The 23,399-nt window shown below is 33.9% G+C and overlaps 1 pseudogene; it reads right to left on the bottom strand.

Annotated features, from left to right (window-relative positions):
* Positions 1-17,035, bottom strand: part of LOC149576191 (cysteine desulfurase 1, chloroplastic pseudogene) — an 88,983-nt pseudogene extending 71,948 nt beyond the window's left edge.
* Positions 17,036-23,399: the final 6,364 nt, after the last annotated feature.

The following is a 23,399-nucleotide window of genomic DNA, read 5'->3' as shown; positions in this document are numbered from 1 at the left end:
ACACACACACACACACACACACATTCAAATGATTAGTAGCTACCAAGCTTATAGTATAGTTAACAATGTTAGCCAAGTAATTCAAGCTCTATCAAGTTCTATAGTTGCTACCAACTTCTAGGAACAATATTTAGTTTGCATTGAGTAATATCTACCAAGTTGGTGATTACCAGTGTAAACCAAGCTTCATAGTGTTTACCGAGATTCTTAGTGCAAACTAAGTTCTCTAGTGCTTATCGAGTTCACAACCTCAATAATGTGAATCTAGTGTTGACAAAGCCATACAGTGTCAACCAAGTGATTTAGTTTATACTGAGCTATGCAGTGTCAACCAAGTGATTTAGTTTATATGACAAGTTTCATAGTTTTCATCAAGTCACCAATGTAGACTGAGTTTAGACTACATTTAAGTGATTAGTATGAACCGAGCTTATATGCCTATTGAGTGCATGATAATGTTGAGTGTTGACAATGGTTGTCAAGTATTAGAACCTCACCAAGTTTGTCTTCAAAACTTGAGTACCGTAGTTGGGCTGACTTTGTGTATTTTGGTGAAACTCGTATTGTAGTCGACTTTGATGAATTGTAATTTGGATTGATATATATATGTAATGTATTTTATCACATCAAAAGCATGATATATGAATACCAAGGAATATGTATAAGACTAGAAGTGAAAAATAAAAAGCTACAAGCAGTATAAGGAGTAAAAATGATTTATCTAGCACAACAAGGTGATCATTACACTCAAAGGAATCTCATTTAGCAAATCAAGGTTGCAGATCAAAGATTAGCCATTGGTTCCTCCTAATAGGTGGAATAGTTAAATCCTTTCACAAGGTAGACTTAGTAGTCTTTTATAAATCTCTTTACTGAGTGCATACTTCATTGTATGTTTATAAATCCTTTTACAAGGTGCCCCTAGTAGTCCTTATTGCTCCTAGCAGGATAGATCATCAGAAGTTATCATTGTAAACCTTAATAGGACAACTTTATACTATAGTACTAAAGCTTGTAAGTATCATCCCCATGCCAGTTTTACTTTCTATTTGGAAGGTTTCTAGTGATTAAAGTAAATTTTTAAAGGGTACTTAAGTTGGGGGTTTAGGGATGTGTGGGAAATGGGGGTGGGGTGTGGGGGTGGTTTAATATTAATAAAGATAGTTAGTATTAAGATAGTATAAGTTATTATAAGTGTTTGAGTAGACGGTAGTTAGTTAGTAAGATATGTTGAATACCTTAATTAAAAAATTGAAATAATTAGTATATGATTTCATTAACAATACATGGTTAGGTTAATAAGATTAGAGTGTAATGAAATGATAAGTGTTAAATATAATTCAATTAGCAAGCTAGTGAGATCAACATGTGAGTATATAGTTAGAAGTTAATACTTAGGATATAGTTAGAATGATAAATCAAATAAATAGAATTACTAGATGTGCAAATTAGTGGATTTCAGTGATGTGTTACTAAGTGGTATAAGTAGATCTTCTATTTTGTCCCTAAAATATGCAAAGACAACCTAAGTTTTTAAAAAATATATACATATAATAGTAAATAAATAAATAAGATTATATTTTGCAAAAATGGGATGAAAATGAATTATGATCCCTATATAAATGAAAGAGATGTATATTTGCAAGTTAATTAAAATAATAAAGACTAGGTGTTTCACGCAACATTTATTTTCAAGTTAGGATATGAAATTTAAAAGTAATATCTCACAATGTTATCAAGACCTTATGATATTACTTGGATTTTAACAAATGAAGCATTGTGAAATCTTATTGAACTCTCTTGAATTTTAAAGAAATAAGTCCCTAATGAAATGAATCCTCCTACATCAACTAAGATTATTTATTTCCAAACTATATGCTATAATACTATCATTTTACACGTGATACCTAAGACCTAGTTGAAATGTTAATACTTCCTAGAAGTTGTTAATTTTATTTTCTCTATGCTAGCGATTAACCTAAAAAACCACCTTCAAAAAAGCACATCATTAGTGAAGAGCTTCTCTATCATTCAACACTTTTTTTTCTTTATCCCTCTCAGGTCATTTCTATTTTCCTATCCAATGCCATGGATCTTTTGTAATCTCTAGATATGCTTCAAGTTTTAGCCTACAAGGTAATTCTGCCACATTTCCTCATGGACAATAAATTGGATATGTCATGCCTGACCACTACTATTGTTTATTCTACTTATTAGGACTTAGTTGTTATCTAGTTTCTTTTAGTTTGATATAGAACTTGGTTATATTCTATTTAGCGGAACATAAAACTTTTTTTGAGTGTGTATTCTGTATCAGCATTACTCTATCTGGACATGACAGATGACTTATGATTTTAATATTTTTATAGTTATTATAATTATGTTAATTGAGAGGTTTTATATACCTAGCAATTTTGGTTGCAGAAATTAGTTTGCTTGGAAGGATTAAACGTTTAAGTTCTTAATTTAAATTTGAGTATTAGGTTTGAAAACATGATTATAAGAACTTATAATGTTAGGGTATCAAGTGTTTCATGAGGTTGAACTTTACATTGTTTATGCATATAAATTGTTAAAAAGATTAATTATGTTCCTTTCAAGTGAATTTGGCATAGCATAATTGCAAATGATGTAAATGGGGTTATATATATATCTAATTTCATTCTACCCTAAATTGGTTTTGTTTCATGACATTAGTTCACTTTTTTTTTTAAAGGATCCTATTTACCACAGTTGATAGAACATATGCATTATTTTGTTTTGTTAATTGGGTTTTGAAGGCTTAAAAAAAAGAGGTAAATTTTGCATTGTTCAAAAGCCAAAATGGCGATGGTAATGGGTCTGTCTTATGTACCGGCATCACTATGTGTCACTGAAACATTAAATGCAAAATTTAAGAGGTATTATGGCACTCAGGGTATTGTTGATCATTTCATTTTGTGAATGGGTTTCCTATTGAGATTAGGCCAAAAACATGGCTGCCTTTCTCTATTTGGGTTACACTTGTGAGCCTAGTTGTTGTGGTTTCAGAAACATGGAAGAGTTTGTTGAATGTATTTGCATGCATATGAGGCTGAGCATTGAGGTGTTGCTCACAACTAGTTTTTTTAGCAAGTTCTTCAACCTCTACAATTTTGAAGTTTGGTTGGATTTGGCATCTGGGGTTTTCGCATCAAGCTACATAGCAGGGCTTTGTGTTGAGAATTTTCTATCTGCTGAATCTCATGTAGGGGCATTTTTCTAACCCTTCTCTTTTGCTATTCATATTGCATTTGATTTTGGAAATTAGGAATAATATGGTTGATTAGTTATATACAGCTCATATTGACCCCTGAGTCTGGAAGTATGCAAAGTTTGTTATTTTTACGGTTGAATGTTTGTATATTTCCATATTGAGGTGTGAGTGTGGGTTTGTGGCTTTAATAGCAAAGATGCATTTGGGTTTTGTTATATAAAGTGGAAATGTGTATCAGTATGTTGTTATCATAGAGAAAGAGTTTAGTGCGGACCTTATATCTGTGTAAATTGTTGAAGGTTATTCCTTCGAGAAAATCGCATGAAATCTGTGGATAAACATAAAACCCTTATGTTTTATACGAGTTGGATAGGGTATTGTATTATACATATTGTGGATCTGCGACTTGAGTATTATGTCAAATAGTTGCGGGTAACTGTGCGCAAAGGTCTTAATATAAAAATTGAACTTGATTTGAAATATCACGCAACAGTTTGTTGAGTTGGTTGTGTTATGCTTAGGGTCTTAGGTTTTGACAGAGTCGAGCTCGAGAGTACCCGTATCTTGAGTTCATTGTTTAATGTGGTATGACCTCAGTCGTGAGCTCGTAATTGGTTGTAGTCTCATGACTAAATAAGGACCAATCACTCTGTTTCATGGATAGTAAATTGGAACCAAGGGTAGTGACAATATAATTCAATGTGTTGTTAATTCGATGAAGCTTTGAGTAGTGGGTCATGTTGAGTATAGTAATGATATTGAGCGATTATATGGTACTGCGATAGACATTTAGTCAAACAGTTAACGTAAAACTAAAAAGAATATTAAATTATCCATTATCAGTATAAATTATTAGTTTTAATATGTTGTTTATTGTTGATGTCGTGGGAATTTTATGATAGTCAGTATCTTAAGTTAAAAAGCTTTCTTCAAAATAGTCATAGTAATCAGTGAAACTGTTGGGAGTTAGTTTGAAACATGAAGAAGTTTCATGCGATAGTATAGATTACTTTTTATATATGGAAATTGATTTATTAATGCAATATGGTGATGTAATTATAATTTTTTGTTGTGAAACTGTTCGAAACTTTTCTTATGCAAAGGTAGATGTTGTTAAATCATTATGGACAGGGTTTTTTTTTAAGAACAATTTGTATGTTTCATTAAGCTTAAGGATTTGCATCTTAAATACTTGGGGTCATTAGTAGGTTGTAAAAATTAATTTGCATATTTGAGAATTTCATTGATCTTAGGTATTGTATTACTATATGTGGTTGTAGTATATCTAGATGATGGCTTATAAGCATACAGTGGTAAAACTTCAAATGTCTTTGTAAAGGATCATTTATCAAAACTATGGTTGTATTTGGATTTAATTATATTTGGTTTTTTTGTGAAGAATATTTATAGAAATTATGGATTTGTTGAGATGTTATGTTTGAAATAAAATTCTTTTTAAGTTAACCAGACGTATTTAAATCATAATTGAAATGGACAGTTGTTTGTGTGTAAGACAGAGTTATGATATAAGTTTGTCAATTTAAAACAAGAATATCATATGAACATTGTTTTATTATCTTGGTCTTTTCAAAGGATAAGTTTAGTTTATTTTGACAGTAGGAGTAAGTAGTATAGTGTTATGACTGGTAATTATCATTAAACAGATGAATTAGTTTAGTTATAGTTACGAGAGCATAATATTATAGTACTTATTTCTGTTGTTAAAATAATCTAAGTTTACTTTTGAATTTGGTAGTAAAAGATGAGATTTCTAAGATAAAGAATGTAATATCATGAGTAAATTGTTTTGGTTATTCGTTGCTTATGCATTCTTAGGATATCTGTTTGATGTGTATTTTAAGGATAGCTGTAATGAACATATATCGAGGTGGTTGAATATCTATTTATTCTATTCAGTTAAATAATTTAGTAATAACTCTAAAATGAATTGGGTGGGTTAATTACATAAAAAATATAATTGGCCTTACCTATGAGTTAAACCTATATGGTTAAGTACAGATAACAAGGCATGTCTCTATTCTGTCAATGACAAGTATAATAGAGAACACCATTATGTGATGACTATGAGCATACCACACATGGATGCAGAAACTTAGTGCCATAATGATGACACCTCAGTATATATATATATATATATATATATATATATATATATATATATATATATATATATATATATATATATATATATATATATATATATATATATATATATATATATATATATATATATATATATATATATATATATATATATATATATATATATATATTTCATTTATGGATTATTCTTAGTACGAGTTTAATTTTGCATTGTTAAGTATTTGTTTACTTCTTGCATATTAATATCAGATTTGCACTATACTAGGTGGATCAGATATCTACATTTGGAATGTATATGTTGGTACTAACATGTATGCAGGTGGATTACACTTTTCAACTCAATGTGTACTGAGCCCCCTTCTTTGTGTTGTGTTGCATTTCTATGTGTTTTCTAGGTGCTTCAGGTTGATTAACATGTAGCTAAGGATGTCTATTGAAGTTACTTCTTATAGAAAAATTTGTATCTCATAGAGACCATATGTTGGACATTAGTGATTCAGAATGATGTTGTACTTCATTATTGTATTGAACTCTATATGTATTAGAATCTTTATGGAAGCCTATTTGGATGATATTAGCTTTCATTGTGAGGTTTTAGATTGAGAGTGGTTCAATATTTGTACTTGCACTTGTAATAAGTTGTAAAAAAAAATTATTGCATTCATTGTTATTGTTCTTTGTTTAGAATCTCTTCTTTGTTTTTTAGGAGCATTACATTTGGTATCAGAGCAAGGTTATGATAACTAGGACTCTTGGGTTATAGGGTTTAACCTGTTATCAATGCGTTATTAATAGTAATTTATTGTAGGTTTCTATCATGCCTCTCATCACTAGAGGAACTCAAGGACGTGGCATTCCTGAGGATAACCTTGTTGGCAGAGGTAGAGGCAAAGGCAGGGGCCATGGTAGAGGTCCTAGGTACCAGAATGATGTTGGGAATGATCAATTTGATCAGAATGCCGGGGTTGGAAACAACTAGGATAATCAGGTAGACCAGGCTATGGTACTTTAGAGGATTCTGGAACGTCTTGATAATATTGAGGCTAACAACTAGATTCTTGGTAGGGGAGCGAATGATAGGAGACCTCTTGTTTAGGGTATTCATCTGCCGATTGAGGAAGACCCTATGGCAAGAGCTCAGCTCAAGGATCTTTCCAAGATTAAAGGACTATTATTTTATGGTACGAAATAGGGTACAACGATAGAAGATTCATTGCTGAACATTCAGTGATGCTTTGTCTTACATTGTTACTTGAGTAATGTGAAGGTAAGATGGACAGTTATGCATTTGAGAGGATTTGGTTCCTTGTGGTGGGAGTAGGAGATGGAGAAGCTGGGCATTGATATCTCTCTAGTTACTTGGGAGCTCTTTGTAGGGTGATTTAAGGAGAGGTTTATGTCTGAATATTGGCATCAGGCCCATGCAGAGGAGTTCTTTTAGATTGTACAGTCTGGTTCTATAGTGGAAGCTTATGAACGTAGATTCTATGAGCTTAAGAAGTTTTTTGGGTGGGCTGAAAATGATAAGGCCATGATACATCACTTCATCAGAGGACTTTTTTCCAAGATTGGGGAGGAAGTGAGAAATTTTTGACCTTTGACTATGCAGGAAGCTTCGAAGTGAGCAAAGCTAATTGAGATGAAGTCTAGATATCATGGGGCTTCATACAAAACCAGCATGAATCCACCTACTTTGGATGTCAGCAGGAATCAAAAGCCTCCTCAAGGTAGTTCGAAATCAGGATTTTTGGGTGGGAAATTCAAGAAGAGAAATTTTGATAAGAACTCCAAGAGTTCAGAACAGCCTAAATCACCTCAACCATCTCAGAGTGTGTAGAGTAATAAGCCATTTCCTAATCCTTCTGGTTAGAATATGGGATTCAGGAAATCTGTTGAGTGCTTTCATTGTGGTCAGTTGGGTCATTACCAGTCTTAGTGTCCTAACTGGGACAAGCCAAAGGTAGGACCTAAGCCAGCTAGGTTTGAAAAAATAGTTGGTGATTCTGCTAGGAACCACTGTATCTTTGCAACCCTAGATCAGAAGCAAGCCGAACACCAGAACACGATTATTGAAGCTCAGGGTAATACTCAAGGTATGAAAGTATCTATTTTATTTGACTCTAGAGCTACAAACTCATTTATTTCTTTTGCTTTAGTTGCAAATAGTGGAATTCCTGTGGTTAGGGCAAGGGACATATGGCTAGTGGAGTTAGCGTCAGGATCCAAGGTGAACATTGATATTGTTGCTCTTGACTGTAAGATTCATATGGAATCCTTTTCTACTTCAGCAAACCTTAGGGTTATACCGTTAGGATCGTATGACATAGTTTTTGGGATGGATTGGTTATATTAGCATCAAGCAATTATAGATTGTAAGGATAAGTTAATTAGTTGTGTAGATGATTTTGGATTAGCTAGAGTTATTGTGGGAATTAAGAGACCCATCTCTTTGTGGACAATATTTGCCAAGAAATTGGCAACGTGTGCTCGAAAAGGCTATAGTTTATTTTTCATTTCGATAAACAATTTAGAAGATTCTACGGTTAAAAGTTCTTCTCTTGATCATCTAGTCTTGTAAAAGTTTTTGGATGTTTTTGTTGAGGAGATTCCTGGAATACCTCCAAGGAGATAAATTGATTTTTGAATCAATTTAGTGCCAGGAATGGAACCAATTTCCAAGACTCCATATAGAATGATAGCTCAAGAGCTAGTCGAACTTAAATTTTAGTTGGAAGAACTTTTGGAGAAAGGTTTGGTTCATCCTAGTGTTTCGCCTTGGGGTGCTCCGGTAATTTTTATCAAGAAGAAAGATGGTTCTTTAAGACTTTGTATAGACTATAGATAGTTGAACAAGGTCACTGTTAAGAATAGGTATCCTTTGCCTAGAATTGATGATTTGTTTGACCAGGTCAAGGGTGGCCGAGTCTTTTCGAAGATTGATCTAAAATCTAGGTATCATCAACTTAGAATTCAAAAAGCTAATATTCATAAGAAAAATTTTCATACCAGGTATGGACACTACAAATTCATAGTAGTACCTTTTGGGTTGACAAATGCACCTTCTATTTTCATGAACCTAATGAATGGTTTGTTTAGAACTTACCTTGACAAGTTCATAGTGGTTTTTCTGGATGACATTTTGGTGTTTTCTAACTCTGTTGGGGAGCACGAGCAGCATTTAGAGCAATTTTTAGAATGTCTTCATAGGAACAGACTGTATGCCAACCCTAAGAAGTGTGAATTCTTCAGATCAAAGATTTTCTACTTAGGACATATCATTTCAGGTGATGGAATTTTTGTAGATCCATCCAAGATTCGGGCTATTGATGATTGGCTGACACCTACAAATGTTTTTGAGGTTCGAAGTTTCATGGGCTTAGCAAGTTATTACCGCAAATTTGTGTCAAATTTCTCCAAAATAGCACATCCTATCACATCTCTTCAAAAAAAAGGGAAGAAATTTGTGTGGATAGAGGAGTGTGAGGTAGCATTTCAGAAACTTAAGGAATGTTTGACTAGTGCACCAGTCCTGGTAGTCCTAGATTCTACTAAGGAGTTTGTAGTTTGTACTAATGCATCTTTGGATGGCATAGGAGTGGTGTTGTTGTAGGATGGATGTGTTATTGCTTATGAATCCAGAAAGCTAAAGAGTCATGAGGTGAATTACCCTACTCATGATCTTGAACTTGTTGTGATTATACATGCTTTGGCTAAGTGGTGGCATTTTCTTCTGGGTCAACGTTTTGAGTTACATTCTAACCATCGAAGCCTTTAGTATCTTTTCACACAACCAAACCTCAATGCTAGGCAGCGAAGATGGATGGAGTTCCTGTGTGAATACGGCTTTGAGATTAAGTGTGTACAAGGGAAGGAGAACATGGTTGCTGATGCACTTAGCAGAAGGCGACATGAATTATCTTCTTTGATCTTAATAGTGGATCTTAGGGATAAGATTCTTCAAAATCTTTCTACAGATCATTGGTTTTAGGATGTTAAGGCTTTTATTGATAGTGACAAAATTTTAGAAGGATGTTTTGAGGGGTATTCAGTGAATCCTGAAGGTTTGCTGCTGTGTAGAGGGAGTGTGTATGTTCCCGAGTTGGGTGATTTGAGAAATCTAGTTATGTTGGAGGCTCACAAAGCACCATATTCTGCTCATCCGAGTGTCAAGAAAATACTTGCTGATCTTAAGAAGCATTATTATTGGCCTAGAATGAAAAGAGACATAGTAGATTTTGTGGCTCGATGTTTGGAGTGTCAGCGAGTTAAAGCTGAACATCAGCACCTTGTAGGACTATTATAGCCACATAGTATTCCAGAATGGAAATGGGACACCATCTCTATGGATTTTATAACTAGATTTCCTATTATAGCTCGTAGGCACGATGCTATTATGGTGGTAGTAGATCATTTATCAAAGATTGCTCATTTTGTTCCAGTTAGATCATCTTATAATGCAGCAATGGTTGCCAAAGTATATATGGAATAGATAGTTAAGTTACACAAAATTCCTAAAAAGATTATATTTGATAGGGATCTAGTGTTTACTTCATCTCTTTGGATATCCTTGCAGTGAGAGTTAGGTACTCAGCTGAATTTTAGTTCAGCTTATCATCCAGAAACAAACGGACAAACTGAACATGTCAACCAGATTATGGAAGACATGCTTAGGATGTACGTATTGGATAGATAGAATAAGTGGGAGGAGTATCTACATTTGGTAGAATTTGTGTATAATAATGGAGATCATAGTTCCATAGGTATGGCACCATTCCAAGCATTGTATGGTAGACCTTGTAGGACACTTCTCAGTTGGGACAATTTGGATGAAAGGACTCTTCTAGGATCTGATATGTTGCTAGATTTGGAGCAGCAGGTTAAGAGGATCAGAGAACACCTTATTACTACTCAAGATAGACAAAAGAAATATGCTGATAAGCATAGGATTGACTATCAATTCTTGGTTGGTGAGAAAGTGTTTCTTCGGGTAAGGCTGCGTAAGAGTCCAATTCATTATGGAAAGGGGTCCAAATTAGCACCACAATTCGTAGGTCCACTTGAAATTCTGGAATGGATTGGACTTGTTGCCTAAAAAATTTCCTTGCCACCAAGTTTTTCACACATTCATAATGTATTTCATGTTTCAGTTTTGCCTAAGTATATACCTGATATTGCTCACATGCTTGACTAGAAAAATTTGCAGGCTTTGGATGGTCAAATCATGTTGGAACCAGTATAGATCATGCAAAGCAGAACTTTGAGTTTAAGAGGAAGAGAAATAAATCAGGTAAAGGTCCTATGGGACCCCAATGATGAAACATCTACTACTTGGGAGAACATTGAAATGATGAGAGCAGCTCATCCGCACTTGTTTACTGACTTCCAGGAGAAAGTCAAAGTTTAGTGGGGGAGGGTGTCATGCCTGACCACTACTATTGTTTATTCTACTTATTAGGACTTAGTTGTTATCTAGTTTCTTTCAGTTTGATACAGAACTTGGTTATATTCTATTTAGTAGAACATAAAACTTTTGTTGGGTGTGTATTTTGTATCAGCATTACTCTATTTAGACGTGACAAATGACTTATGATTTTAATATTTTTATAGTTATTATAATTATGTTAATTGAGAGGTTTTATATACCTGGCAATTTTGGTTGCAGAAATTAGATTGCTTGGAAGGATTAAACATTTAAGTTCTTAATTCAAATTTGAGTTTTAGGTTTGAAAACGTGATTATAAGAACTTATAATGTTAGGGTATCAAGTGTTTCATGAGGTTGAACTTTACATTGTTTATGCATATAAATTGTTAAAATGATTAATTATGTTCCTTTGAAGTGAATTTGACATAACATGATTGCAAATGATGTAAATGGGGTTATATATATATATATATATATATATATATATATATATATATATATATATATATATCTAATTTCATTCTACCCTAAATTGGTTTTGTTTCATGACATTAGTTCACTTTTTTTTTTTAAGGATCTTATTTACCACAGTTGATAGAACATACACATTATTTTGTTTTGTTAATTGGGTTTTGAAGGCTTAAAAAAAAGAAGGTAAATTTTGCATTGTTCAAAAGACAAAATGGCGGTGGTAATGGGTCAGTCTTATATACCGACATCATTATGTGTCACTGAAACATTAAATGCAAAATTTAAGAGGTATTATGGCGCTCAGGGTATTGTTGATCATTTCATTTTGTGAATGGGTTTCCTATTGAGATTAGGCCAAAAAAATGACCGCCTTGCTCTGTTTGGGTTATACTTGTGAGCCTAGTTCATGTGGTTTCGGAAACATGGAAGAGTTTGTTAAATGTATTTGCATGCATATGAGGCTGAGCATCGAGGTGTTTCTCTTAGCCAATTTTTTTAGCAAGTTCTTCAACCTCTACAATTTTGAAGTTTGGTTGGATTTGGCATCTGGGGTTTTCGCATCAAGCTACATAGTAGGGCTTTGTGTTGAGAATTTTCTATCTGCTGAATTTCACGTAGGGGCATTTTTCTAACCCTTCTCTTTTTTTGTTCATACTGCATTTGTTTTTGGAAATTAGGAATAATATGGTTGATTAGTTATATGCAGCTCATACTGACATCTAAGTCTGGAAGTATGCAAAGTTTTTTATTTTTACGTTTGAATTTTTGTATATTTCCATATTGAGGTGTGAGTGTGGGTTTGTGGCTTTAATAGCAAAGATGCATTTGGGTTTTGTTATATAAAGTGGAAATGTGTATTAGTATGTTGTTATCATAGAGAAAGAGTTTAGTGAGGACCTTATATCTATGTAAATTGTTGAAGGTTATTCCTTCGAGCAAATCACATGAAATCTGTGGATAAACATAAAACCCTTATGTTTTATACAAGTTGGATAGGGTATTGTATTATACATATTGTGGATCTGCAACTTGAGTATTATGTCAAACAGTTGCGGGTAACTATGCGCAAAGGTCTTAATATGAAAATCGAACATGATTTGAAATATCACGCAATGGTTTGTTGAGTTGGTTGTGTTATGCTTAGGGTCTTAGATTTTGACGGAGTCGAGCTCAAGAGTACCCGTATCTTGAGCTCGTAATTGGTTGCAGTCTCATGACTAAATAAGGACCGGTCACTCTATTTCATGGATAGTAAATTGGAACCGAGGGTAGTGACAATATAATTCAATGTGCTGTTAATTCGATGAAGCTTTGAGTAGTGGGTTATGTTGAGTATAGTAATGATATTGAGCGATTATATGGTACTGTGATAGACATTTAGTCAAATAGTTAACGTAAAACTAAAAAGAATATTAAACTATCCATTATTAGTATAAATTATTACTTTTAATATGTTTCTTATTGTTGATGTTGTGGGAATTTTATGATAGATAGTATCTTAAGTTAAAAAGCTTTCTTCAAAATAGTCATAGTAACTGGTGAAACTGTTGGGAGTTAGTTTGAAACATGAAGAAGTTTCATGCGATAGTATAGACTACTTTTTATATATGGAAATTGATTTATTAATGCAATATGGTGACGTAATTATAATTTGTTGTTGTGAAACTGTTCGAAACTTTTCTTATGCAAAGGTAGATGCTATTAAATCATTATGGACAAGGTTTTTTTTAAGAACAGTTTGTGTGCTTCATTAAGCTTAAGGATTTGCATCTTAAATACTTGGGGTCATTAGTAGGTTGTAAAAATTAATTTGCATATTTGGGAATTTCATTGATCTTAGGTATTGTATTACTATATGTTGTTGTAGTATATCTAGATGATGGCTTATAGGCATACAGTGGTAAAACTTCAAATGTCTTTGTGAAGGATCATTTATCAAAACTGTGGCTATATTTGGATTTAATTATATTTGGTTTTTTTGTGAAGAATCTTTATAGAAATTATGGATTTGTTGAGATGTTATGTTTGAAATAAAATTCTTTTTAAGTTAACCAGATGTATTTAGTTCATAATTGAAATGGACAGTTGTTTGTGTGTAAAGAAAAGTTATGATATAAGTTTGTCAATTTAAAACAAGAATATCATATGAACATTGTTTTATTATCTTGGTCTTTTCAGAGGATAAGTTTAGTTTATTTTGATAGTAGGAGTAAGTAGTATAGTGTTACAACTGGTAATTATCATTAAACAGATGAATTAGTTTAGTTATAGTTACAAGAGCGTAATATTATTGTACTTATTTCTGTTGTTAAAATAATCTAAGTTTACTTTTGAATTTGGCAGTAAAAGATGAGATTTCTAAGATAAAGAATGTAATATCATGAGTAAACTATTTTGGTTATTCGTTGCTTATGCATTCTTAGGATATCTATTTGATGTGTATTTAAGGATAGCTATAATGAACGTACATTGAGGTGGCTGAATATTGATTTATTCTATTCAGTTAAATAATTTAGTAATAACTCTAAAATGAATTGGGTGGGTTAATTACATACAAAAGATAATTGGCCTTACCTATGACTTAAACCTATATGGTTAAGTATGGAGAACAAGGCATGTCTCTATTCTATCAATGACAAGTATAATAGAGAACACCATTATGTGATGACTATGAGCATACCACACATGGATGCAAAAACTTAGTGCCATAACGATGACACCTTAGTGTGTATATATATATGTTTCATTTATGGGTTATTCTTAGTGCGAATTTAATTTTGCATTGTTAAGTATTTGTTTACTTCTTGCATATTAATATCAGATTTGCACTATATTAGGTGGATCAGATATCTGCATTTGGAATGTATATGTTGGTACTAACATGTATGTAGGTGGATTACACTTTTCAACTCAGTGTGTACTGAGCCCCCTTCTTTGTGTTGTGTTGCATTTCTATGTGTTTTCTAGGTGCTTCAGGTTGATTAACATGTAGCTAAGGATATCTATTGAAGTTACTTCTTATAGCAAAATTTGTATCTCATAGAGACCATATGTTGGACATTAGTGATTCAGAATGATGTTGTACTTCATTATTGCATTGAACTCTATATGTATTAGAATCTTTATGGAAGCCTATTTGGATGATAATAGCTTTCATCGTGAGGTTTTAGATTAAGAGTGGTTCAATGTTTGTACTTGCACTTGTAATGAGTTGTAAAAAAAAATTATTGCATTCATTGTTATTGTTCTTTGTTTAGAATCTCTTCTTTGTTTTTTAGGAGCATTACAAGATACAGCTATGAAGAAGTATGATCTATGGAATGGTATGGCTTTAGTAGGGAGTCTGTTCTCACATTTTCAACTTTTGCAAAAACATGAATATTATGTTGTTTTTGAGGCTATGAAGAAAGCCATAGATACTTCCAGTATCATTTATCTAAAACATGCTTTGCCTCCTGATCCATGCTTAATGGGTGTGAATATGGTGGATAGAATTATGTCAATAGGCCTAGCCATGATTGAATTGCAAAATAATCCTAATATTTCAAATTCTATACAATCGAATACACCAACAGGAAATATGCAACCAATTGAATAGAGTTTTTGGGATTCAATTAGGGAGGTCAGTTCTAACCTAGATTGGCTTGTAGATAGTTCAATAGTGTAACTTGGCTACATAATTTTGTTGGTGTAAATAAGTATTTATTTATTAAACTTACTTAAGTTTTACTTAGGTTAATGCAATATTTAATTATTTTGCATTATTTTATTATTATTTTAGGTGAGACACTTAGGAGTTTGTGAACTTTTATTGAGTTACGCAACTCTAATTATGCACATGGTGTCTACAACACAGGAGTATGCATCATTCACTAAGTTGTCATGATGACAACACAATTATCCACACTCCTCATTTAGCACATGTTGTCTACACCATTGATTTGTGTGCTACACCATTGTAGGCTTATCCTCACATCATCGCACTTAATCTCGTGCTTAATGGAGGATAACCCATATTTGGTGGACATGTGTTTGGTTGTATGACATATCAAGATGTTGACTTCTATGCATTCTAGAAGCTCACCTAAGGCCTTTATATTTAGGAACTCCTAGTGTACTCTCATCCAGTTATTGAATGAATATTGTCATTTTGATCATACTCTATCTATTTTGGTCTACTATGTGCTTGTGTTGAGTTCTTTAGTTCTTGGGTGAATTTTGGCCTAAGCCAAATTCTTATATGGTATTAGAGTTGACGGAGATTCTCATCACATAGCCATTTGAGACTGTTCATGCTTCAAAACCTTGACACGAATTTGGAGGATTCACAAAAATTAGAAGCATCTAGAACTAGATCTGACATCACCATTGTGTCTGGAGTGTTGATTCGGTGAAGATCGACTATGAATTTTCTTATGTTGGGTGAAAGTTGATCATGAGGCAAAATTTTGTTTGTAAATCGAAACCTAGAGGCCCCAATTTTCATTTCAGGTATGGTCATTTCATTGATCTAATTGTTGCAACTAAATTGTTGTTCAAATCTGAATTAATTTTCTTCTCTACAATTTATTTCCATATTTGGTATTTTTAGAATTATTCCCAGGTAGAGAAAATTTATTTTCTGAATTGGGAAGTGACACCCCAGGCTCGACTTTGTTGTTTTTTTTTAATTTGTTGGCAAAATTATTTATTAAATTGCAAGGCTATTCAACAAGTCTGAGCCGTACTGCATTTTAATTCCACGTCCATATACATCAGCCACGCCTGCAACCCTTGCATGTCTTTTTTGGCAAAGCCCATACACTTTCTGGTCAAACACAACAATAGAATCCTATGAACAGACTAAATAGGCTTCAACAATCTCTAGCAAACTCTTTTGGTTAGATTGCATGGGCTTCACTATATAAAATAGTCCGTAGACTTCCACCCCACGTATGTGGGATAAAACTCGCATTTTTTCAACAACATCGTAGGAGCATATTCTAGGGGGCTAAATGTGATCTTGACAGCAACCAGTATCTCTGGCAGATATATTCTTGGTGCACTCTGTTGGTGTGATTTTTCATAGTATTATAAAAATTTCTGGTATTTGGGTGAAAAATTATTTATGTCTTTGTTTTGTGGTGCCCTCATTTTCAAATTTAAAAAAAAAAGGTATTTTCTTCAAATATTCTGGTGGGGTTTTTATCCTAAATATTTGAATTTACATCAGAATGCCTTTTGAAAACCCTTTGTGTACCTTTAATTGCAATATTCCATTTGAAAGGATGCCAAGTTGAAGTGTTTTTCAATCACCGTTGATCTATCAGAGAGCAAGGGTCAGTGCATCCCTGCATTATAGAGTTGTAGGTTTTTCTAAATAATGCAGGGAGGCACAATGATGACATGTAGCCCCTGATGTTTTATGAGATCCAGTATGCTGCAAAAGCTCCTATATGTTAGATTTGTTAGTACTTTTGTACACGTTTTGTTTTTCTGCGATATCATTGGTGGATTCATTGGTAGAGCTATGAAGATTACTTACCAAGCTGTATAACCGTTGATCCTATCTTGATCAATGGTTGACACATCCCCGCATAATAAAGATGCAGGCTTTTAAGTAATGTAGGCAAGCGCAGTGGTGACGCATGGCAACATGGGGTCAGATATTTGTATTTTAGTATGCTACACTGCAAATGATTGATGACGTGTAATGCTAGGTATGCACAGAAGGTTTTTGGTTGCTTAATGAATGAGAAGCAGTATCACCGTTGATCCAGTCTTGATCAACAGTTGACGCATCCCCGCATAATAAAGATGCAAGTTTTTAAGTAATGCGGGGAAGCGCAGTGGTGACACGTGTCCTTGATGACGTCAAACACTTGCTTGCTCAAAAGAAGATACGATATCCGTTGGCATGAAGTGTTGTTAGAAAGTATAAGCTAATATGGAAATTTCCTATTGGTCAGTACAGCTAGCTGGTCATTAATACGAAATGGATTATTCCGATCGTCAATCTTGTCTTGATCGATGGTTGACACATCCCCGCATAATAAAGATACAGGTTTTTAAGTAATGCGGGGAAGTGCAATGATGACATGTAGCATTTTTCAAAAAAGACTGTAAAGCCTTGTTATTTTTAAATCAGGACCGTGTGATCTGATAAAATCTACGGATGGGATTCAAATTTGAGTGCAAATTGCAGGCAACGGTTACTGAGAGTAAATGTGATCCAAACCTGGTGCGTGCAGTTTTAATTCATAAAAAGAGCCCACGATTTCACCATTAATGAATCACCAAAGTACAGAAAGAAAAGGGCGTTCAATATTTCAAAGCTAAGGCATGAAATTTCTTGGTTAATACTCCAATAAAATTGCAGAAGACATCATATAGTGCAAAAGTGCAATTTCTGGCGGGTAAGTGCTTTGTGAGTTTCTGAGTAAAATTTGAAGTATCTGTTGTTGTGAATTTTCCAAAGTTTCATTAAAAATGCTGCCCCAAAAAGAGTTTACTAGACAAAAAGATTATCTAAAATGTTTAGTGCATGATGATTTTCTCAAACAATTCCCTTTATCAGTGCATGAAATAACAAAGGGAAGGGAGTTCATTCCAAAAAACCCTAGATTGGTTGTGGCAGAAGGATTTTATGACAAAGCTAATTGGATAAGGGATGCCACGGTTTCCATGGGAGGTTTGGAGTTGTTTAAGAAATGGTTTTTAGAGCAAAAATTGGACAATCCTATGACCAATGTATGGGAATTTGACATTGGAAAATTAGTAGTCCCTAGTGTTTTCTTTGATAGTGATTTATTGATGGACTTGGCAAAGAGGTATGATCCTATCACAGGGTGGGTAAAAAATCATTTAGGGGTCAACCTTTTTAGGGTTTCCCCTGAATTGTTCAGTGAGGTTTTCAACCTAAACCCTAACCACGTTGTGCATGAAATCATTGATCTGGATGATTTGCAAGCTAGATATGATGCACAATGAGTGTACTTGAGAATAGGGCCACTATAGGAGCATGCTGCTAGGGTTGGAAATTTTCCTGTGATCACAGCCAGTACTCTAGAGCCATTGTTAAGAAGACATTTCAATCTGAGAGCTCAAGCACTATTTTTTTCTCTTTGCAAGATCTTGGGGATAGATGAGGGTGATCAAATTCCAGGTTCTGTGGTCCTTGTAATTGCTCAAACCCTTCAATTTGGAATGAGTACCATTCTGGATTTTTCCACTTTCCTACCAAAAGAGATTCACAACGGGCTGGTTGGAATAGCAAACGGGAAAGTAAACAAACCATTCTGTTGGTATTCATTGATGATGCATGTATGTTTATACAAAGGATATACTTTCTTCTCCAAAGGTATGGAGTTAGAAACCACAAAGGATGGAGAAAAAAATCCAGTGCAATTATGGAGTGTGGATATGACTTCAGAGGCCACTGATGCTAGTTATTTAAGATTTGACAGGTATTTTGCATCAAAGCTTAGACTGCTTTTAAGAGGAGATAGCCCTAGAATCCCACAAGCATTATTAGAATTGATCAGACCCAAGGACCATGCTAAAGGGTTACTTGTCAATCACAACTGGGGGGATATAATTCCCTACAATGTTTCAATAGTAATAAGAGTTTATGATTTCTTAGGAAAACCTCGTGTGTTACCTTTTCATGTACCTTTGAAGATAGGGATAGCCAAGCTCTTATGGCAGATAGGTACTATAGATGAGAGGGAATTGGTCAAGAAGGGCACTTTCTTTCCAATGGTTACTGTAGTGCATGATTTTGTTTTTGTTAAAAAGGGGTGGAAGAATTTAAATTTGTTTTTGAATCAATATAACATGGCAGAATCTCATGCCAGATTCATTGACCCTGAAGGATTCTATGATCTATTAAGAGAAAGTGTGAGAGCTTCCCATATGGTACATCGAGTTTACTATCTGGAGGATATAATCAGAAATATTTTCACATTGCAGGAGCAAGAATTAAGGAAAGAGAAATGGATAGTTTTTAGTAAAAACTTGGAGTTCATTAATGCTTTTGACCCCCAATGCGACCTATTGAAAGATAAGAAATAATGGGGAGATAAAATGCAAGCATTAATGAATAATTTTGCTATAATAATTTAGGCTATGAATGAAAAGAAAGATATATTTATTAAGGCACACCCAGACAAGGCAGCAGAAATACAAAGAAGAATGAGTGGTAGAAATGTAGTAACTCTTGGCCAATATACATTGTAGAAAAGGGCAGGTTATGTCATGGTTCAGAGTGTGCAACAGGTACCCACTCATGAGAAGCCAAGGCCAAGAAGTCCATCTGCAGCCAGCTCTCCAAAAAGACAAAAATTGGAGCAGGGGTCTTCTTCTTCTCAAAAAGAACAATACTCACCAAGCCAGTCTCCAATCCAAATAGATGATGAGGCATCTCTAAAGGAATAGCTTAGACAAATGGGAGGAGATGGGGATGTGATTGTCACTTCTATAGACCTGAATGTTGGAGAGCCACAAGAACCTCCTACACCTTCCTTGGACCTGACCATTGCTGATTACCAAGGTAAGGAAATTGACCCAATTGTTGCCCATGCTTCTGAAAGATTTATTAATGATGAAAATTTTGTAAGATCTAGGGCTTTTGCTCAGTTTTTATGGAGATTAAATATAAAGAATTTTGAGAAAGCCTGTGAGAAGATCAAGGCTAAGCAACCAAATAAATCTGACATGATTATCAAGGAAGAGGTAAAATCAAAGTTTTTGAGTGATTTTGCCCAATTCACTCCTAAAGCTAGAAGGCAAATAGTTAGACAATCAGGAGTCCTCCTTCTGCTAGAATGGGATATAGCGAATGCTATTGTTTTTGATTCAGTAAGGAAGAAAAAGGATGTTCAACTGACAACTGCTAAAGAAGTCTTACAGGCTCATAGAGGGATCAAATTTAGTGATGACCACCAAGCCCTTGTTTTGTGGTCCATAGATAAGAGAGAAAGTACCAGGATACATGAGTTTCCCACTACAGAACATACTGGTACATTGATAGTATATAGGGCTGGTGAGGTAAGTAGTAAACAAGTAATGGGAATGGCTTCAGAAATGCTAAAATTGGGTGGTGTTGTATCTAGACAAGAAGAAGATAAGTTTGCCCAACTCAATGCTAGGTTTGAAGAAGTTTTGAAGGCATATGAGGAAAGGGGTATACAGATACAATCATTGGAAAACAAAATGTCTCAAATGGAGAGGATACTGGAGAAAATAAAAATGGGAGAATCAAGTGCACCTACAATTGCATACCCTTCAGAACCATTGGTTGGATTTGGATCAACCCCTATTATTGAAATACCTGACACCCCTAAAAGGCCCCAATTCTATACTACAGAGGAATTTGAAGAAGAAAAAACAAAATTGCATGAGTTGTAGATAGAATTGAGAAATCAATATGAAGAAAAATTAAAGCAGGGTGTAATATATCTGAGGGATAAAATACAATGGTCAACTTTTTTTGATCAGTTGACAAGAATTGCAGCCCTCATGGATGAGTTGAACAGGGATAAGGATAAACTGACTCTTCTTGCACAGAAATGGAGGGAGAGAAATAATGATATTACAATCATATGTATATCTGTAGTCCAAATGCCTTATCATCAAGTTGAGAAGATTTTTGATTTATTAAATAAGCTAGAGAATTTTGATGATGAAAGAGATTCTTTATAGAGAAGATTAACACTCTGTTTTTCCCAATACATTGCTGAAAAATTCACCCTATTTCCTTGTGCTTTAGAATTTGTTGATACAATAAAAGAAAAAGAAAAGTGGAAAAGGGAGATGGATGAGTTATTAAATGAAAGAATAATAAACATCATAAGTGAAACTAGCCACTATTTCTGGGCAAAGACAAATGAAGAGCTAGTAAAAATACAGCTATTCTATACTGCTATGAGGAAAGAATTTGATGTTTTAGAAGAAAATGAAAATTCTTTAATAATGATAGAAAGAGAATCTCTGAGCTTTGATTGGCCAGGTGATGATGCTTTTAATAAATGGAAAAATCAGTTTCTAGAACAAATTTCAAAAGATGATGAGGAGGAAAATGTAAAAGTAAAAGTCACCCCCGAAGTTAATAATGAGGATATGGAAAATCCCCAGGTTGAAGTAAATTTATAGGTAACTAAAGACAATACATCACTTTCAAACCTCATGAATACTTACTCTGAGGATGAAGAATAATTGGAGAATCAGATCCTATCTTCTTGTTAAAACAGATGAGAAGTATAACAGAAAGGGACCCACCCAGGATGGTTTGATGTGTTAGCTTTTCTGTTATTTGTTTTTTGTCTTTTACTACAGACATTCGTTAGTATCTTTTAGGGGACACATGTCACTCTTTTTAGCCTGAAGCTTGTTGCATCTCACATTATTTAAGTGATATTCCAAGGCTAAAGAATGGTCCAAATTATATTTCTTCTAAGTATTGTGCTTAGTCTGGTTTTTGGTCCAAATTTTGAAAGCAAGTTTGTAATGTATTTTTCTGTCAAATTCTCTGAGAATACATGAATATAGAATGACCTATGTTTCTTTCTGAAGGCCATTCTGAGTCTATTGTAAAGGATATACCATTTTCAAAGGAAATGAATACAACTTATGAACTATCCCCATATTAGTTCTTTCTGAATTTTGTCTCCTTTTAAATACTTAGCTACCTTGATGTGGTATGAGTAAAAGCTTGTGCAATTGAATGCAATCTAGTTGGGTTGTATATCCATTTATCATTGCTTTTAATTCAATGGATTAAATAAAGGCTTTGATGAATGTGATAAGATTCCTTAAGTATTGAAAAGGATTTTTGAATGATAAGTTCTGATAAGAATTGTTGATAAAATTTGTTGTAAGGCAACAAATTAGATCTAAGAATTTGCTATAGACTCTGAATTCCAATGGATTAGGCACTGATCAAGTTATTTCAGCTGAAGGAGAAATATCTTACAAATGGTTTTTCAAATGCATCATCAAATCAAATTTTACTTTTATTTCCTGTAGATCATCAAAGTTGGCCAACACTTGTCTACATGGAATGTTTTAGCTTTAGTTAGCCATTGTTGTTGAAAACATCTGTAGATCTATAGAAGACTTCTTGGTCGTATCTATTTATGGGATGTGTTTATCAAGTTAGTAAGAATTATGTATATGTTTGAGGATCTTGAAATGAGAATTAGAATGAAACTAAGAATAACCCTCATATAGTTGTTTCAGTTTTGAACCATCCCTGGGTACACCCATCCTAGTTTTGCAGAGCCAAAAGAGTAGAAAACCATTTGTGGTTTTGTTGAAGTTGGGTCCAAATACCTTACATATGCCATTGTTAATAAGAATAGGCTGGTATTTAGATTGTGTATGTACTATCATTTTGGTATTAAGCATTTTGTCGCTTAGTAGTTTTAGTACTTTTTAAAACACCAACACACTCAGCAATTTCTGTTAGTGTAGTAAAACTTGCCATGTGGCAGTTTTCAATAGCCTACGTAAGCCCAATTAGCCCTGAACACTCTGCGTACATGACAACAGTGACTCAACTTTTCCAGTTAGCCCCCTACACATGTCAGCATCTAACATAGCAAACATTTCATCACTAACACATGTGTCACACTATATTTTTCTATACAAATCATACATTTTTGTATAGCTACATTAGTTTCCATGTCAACAATGGTCAAAATTTTTTGCTGACATCACCCTATTCAAGAATTTTAATTTGATGCCCATCTAGACATCATTCCAAGGTAGTTTTCAATTGCTGCAATGACTATATGACCATCAAATTTAACCCTATATTTTGCTGATGCAACCCCTCTCCAAATTCATTTTAGTTTTTGCAATCCAACTTCAGGAGGCTATAACTCACACATCTAGACTCCAAATCAGGTGCTTTTTTTTGAAATTGGGTAGAATTTTCTAAATTTTTTTAGTGGTGTAGCTAGTTTTTGGTTTTGGTGCAATGATTGTTTAGAAATTGCATTTTTTGGCGACTAAACTTGGATAATCCTGCATTTTGCAACTTCAAACACTTGGTATGGGCACATTTAGAGTCGAAAATAGGTTTCATTTTTTTTGTCTAATTTCTAGATCTGGCGTTGGATTGTAGTGTTGTGTGGAAAATATTGTCACTTTCAGCAATAGGGCC

The sequence above is a fragment of the Cupressus sempervirens genome, chromosome 1, assembly GCF_028749045.1.
Source record: "Cupressus sempervirens isolate cs-2001-9-10 chromosome 1, ASM2874904v1, whole genome shotgun sequence".
In the NCBI taxonomy this organism is placed as follows: domain Eukaryota; kingdom Viridiplantae; phylum Streptophyta; class Pinopsida; order Cupressales; family Cupressaceae; genus Cupressus; species Cupressus sempervirens.
The sequence above is the reverse complement of the archived record's forward strand: the minus strand, read 5'-3'. Positions and strand labels throughout refer to the sequence as shown.